The sequence below is a fragment of the Capsicum annuum genome, chromosome 11 (assembly GCF_002878395.1).
Source record: "Capsicum annuum cultivar UCD-10X-F1 chromosome 11, UCD10Xv1.1, whole genome shotgun sequence".
Classification (NCBI taxonomy): Eukaryota; Viridiplantae; Streptophyta; class Magnoliopsida; order Solanales; family Solanaceae; genus Capsicum; species Capsicum annuum.
The window spans coordinates 187,031,741-187,035,758 of NC_061121.1; positions in this window are offsets into that span (position 1 = coordinate 187,031,741).

The following is a 4,018-nucleotide window of genomic DNA, read 5'->3' on the forward strand; positions in this document are numbered from 1 at the left end:
ATCATTTTTCTCACTCTAAGGTATGAATAAGTTGACCCTTAAGTGTTGGGCACTAACCCTCTATTCAAGGACTGGTTCATTTGGGAACTAAAAATATACGACTCTATTTTTACAATCAACTGAAGCATAGCATGAATGGAGCCAATCCATGTCGAGAATAATGTCAAAATCTGTCAGCTCTAGCTCTATCAGGTCTGCTGAAGTAACTTTCTGAGACCCTATAACCAAATAGTTCCTGCATACCTGCCAGGCTATGATAGACTTACCTACTAGGGTAGAGACTAAGAAAGGCTCTATTAGTATTATGGGACTGACTCCGAAGTTGACAGCTATGTAAGGGGTTACAAAAGACAGAGAATCTCCAAGGTCTAACAAAGCATATACATATAAGTGAAAGACTTGTAACGTACCAGTAACTACATCAGGAGAACTTTCCTGATCCTGTCAGGACTGAAGTGCATAGAGCCTGTTTGGACATTGCCCATTGGTAGTACTGGAAGCAGCACCCTGCTGAGTCGGACGACCGGACTGAACTGTGGGATGATTATACTGATTTTGTGAATCCACCTGAGGACCTTCTCTTATCCTATATCCTATCTTACCACACCTAAAACACAGGTTGCTGTCAGCCCTGCAGACCCCCTAATGGTTTATTCCATATTTCTGGCAAAAAAAATTTGTTTGAGCATTATTCACATTACCCTGAGATTTAGAGCCTAGAGCCCTATCCTTATTATCATTCCTAAATTTGTGCATCGGCACACTATTTGAAGAAAGAGCTGGCATACAAGATTTTGCGCAAAACTGAGGATAGTTACCACCTTCTGACTTTGGATGAGCAAAGCTGAAGCTACCTGTTCTATCCCTCTTGTTCTCCTTCTCTTTATCCTTAGTCTTCTGTTTCTCAATCTGTTGAGCATGGACCAAAAACCTTGATAAGTCTATCTCCTTAATAACATTGTGACCTTACACTCCTTGACCACACTGTCAGATACCCCAGACACGAACTTACTCATCTTAGACCTGCTACTAGCTACCACATGAGGAGCATGCCTAGCCAATTGAGTAAATTTGAGGGAATATTCTTTTATATTCAGGTTGCCCTAGTTCAAGTTTATGAACTCTAACACCTTAGCCTCTCTTAACTCCAATGGAAAGAACCTATCTAAGAAGGCAGTAGCAAATTCTTCCCATTCTATAGGCCCTACATATGCACCTCTATCTACCTTTTACTGCTTAAACCTTGTATGAGATAAATCTTATAGCTGATAGGCAGCTAACTCAGCACTCTCACTAGCAGTTAACCCCATAATGTATGTTACCTCCAGAACCATGTCAAGGAATACTTGTAGGTTCTCTTCAGACTTAGACCCTGAAAATAAAGGAGGGTTTATTCGGGTGAAGTCCTAAATTCTAACTGCAGTAGTAATGGCCACTGGGTTGACCTGAACAGCAGTTGTTTGAACATTCTAAGCTGCCACAGAATAGGCTAGACTGGTGAAAGCTGCTTTGAATTTTGTATGATAAACATTCTCGTTTAGGGGATCTTCCTGAACGAGCGAAGGTGTTGGTTGGTTCCCAGTTCTTCTTCCATTAATCTTTTTAGGAGGCATGTTCTATAAACAGAAGGAAAAGTTGGATTGGACAGAGAGTTTAACTTGAGCTCATGCTCACTTGCACAATATAAACACTAAAAAGGGAACTTTTCCTAAAAATGCCTCATAACCTCTTATCCATAAGTGTGGTGTTCTACATAACCATGCACAAGACCTTACTTGACGCAGATTTCAGACTCCCTAGGACACTTTAGAACCTTAAGCTCTGATACCAAGTTTGTAATGCCCTAAGACTACACCTTGGGCGTCAGACGGTGCTTAAAATCTTGAAAGATGACAAGCTAACCCATGACTGGTACCTGCTGTGAGCATTGAATAATAATCATAAAAACATATTCGGAAGTAAAAGTAAAATTGCCATAAGGCTCATAAAACTAAATCAATACTGAGTACATCTGTAGAATAACTGCTAACTGAAAGTGTTTGAAAGCCTCTAACATCTGAAATAAATGAGTTGATGGGATATGCCCCAACTAACTCCAACTACTATCTGATAGTAACTAAAAAACTAAAATACTGTAAATAATAAAATAATTAAATGAGTGTCACGTCCTTGATAGATGAAGCAATACTACTATAGCTGCAGCTGATAGACTGATCTGGCTAGGTACGGTCAGGAACTCGAGAGTACAAACCTATGATATGAGACATCATAGCGCAAAAAAAGAGTATGTGTCAGTACTTTAAATGTACTGGCATGCTATGTGAGGTTAGACTGATATGCATGGGTTCATATGCATGAGAATAATAACTAAATATTATGAAATAACTAGATAAGAGTATATGCAAGATTGGGACTACTGAAAGGACTGAACATACAATACCAAACATATATTGTGTATCTGAATTAGTCTGAAGCTGAAGTACTGAGTTTTTGATAACTGAATAATTGATAACTGTAAGTCATAATCGTATAGAACTGAACTGTGCTCTATACTAAATACTGAATACTGATTACTGAATACTGAATACTATAACTATAACTATGGGAGTTATCATCTAATCGACATACCCCGATTATGGACTAATTTGGGGTCCAACCTGTAACCCCAATTGGAAGAGTGCTAGCACCGTGCCATGGGTTACTAACATAAGCTGGGTCAATCGTAATCTAGCTGGAAGATCATGATATGTATGTGATTATGTCAACCATAGTCTGGAAGAAAGACAATTTACACTATGTTGGCTACATAATTCTGTAATGCGGAGACTGCTACTAAGGGTCAAACCCTCTGCTGATAGGAATGCCCCCATCCCTGGGTTTGCTTGGTGCTGAATCCTACTCCCAACTGAATCGAGACTTAACTAATCACTAGACTATACTAGGCTTGACTTAACTGACACTTGACTACATTGACTAACTGAGTGATCTCGCTCATGGTATAACTAAATTCATTCTGTAGACTTTGGAAAATAGGACAATAGCTAAATTTTGGGTATTCAATACCTCCAAGACTCGATTGCATAGATAATAGAACCATATCTCAACCTTAAAAGCACCACACATAAGTTATCATGCACAATTTCTTTACATAGATATTTTTTCAAACACTTAAGATACATAATTATTATACATGAGAATGAGCAATATATGATTATCATAACTACCACATTCAATACCACAATTCAAGGATTAAATATGAGGGTTACGTAAATCAACATAAATTCTAGTTAATTCACATGAAACTCAAAATAGTTTTGACTTAAAATCCCACACAATGACACATATATGAACACAATTCCATTCAATAATGTAAATCATAATCTAAGTTTTAAAGAAAGATTCTTGAACTCAAAGGGTGGAAGGAACCCAAGGATGGGTACATAACATACCTTGATTGTTGAATTCATGAGAATTGTTGGTGAATTCTTGGGGGTGGTCTTGACTTGATGAACTAGGGCTTTGCTATTGAGAGAATTTATGAGATAATGAGTGAATTTTCCTTTTAGAAGCTAAATTTCGTGTTAAGGCTGAATTATGTAAGGTGAAAATGACCTAATTACCCCCATAAACTCGTAACTTAATACACAAAAATATATCAAGTGATGCGACTGGTGACGCACCACGTCAATGGTTTCAACACGATTACTGACGTGTCGCATTAGTGGTGATGACGTGATAGCCAATGATACACATCCTGATCGCGTTGACTTGTTGTTTTAGTCATCCAAACGTGCCTCAAACGATGTCTGAAAATTCTGAAACTCACTCCAGATGACCTATAGATAACCTGATGATTAATTAAATTAAAAATCGACAATCTAAGCCTGGGAAGATCAAAAATAAAACTATTGAAATATCAAGGCCAAAAATAAGACTAAGTGTCAACACTTAGCAGAAATTTTCTAAGTCTGGGACCTCTTTTGGCATGCTATAAGGGGCTGAAATGGGCTAGGACTTT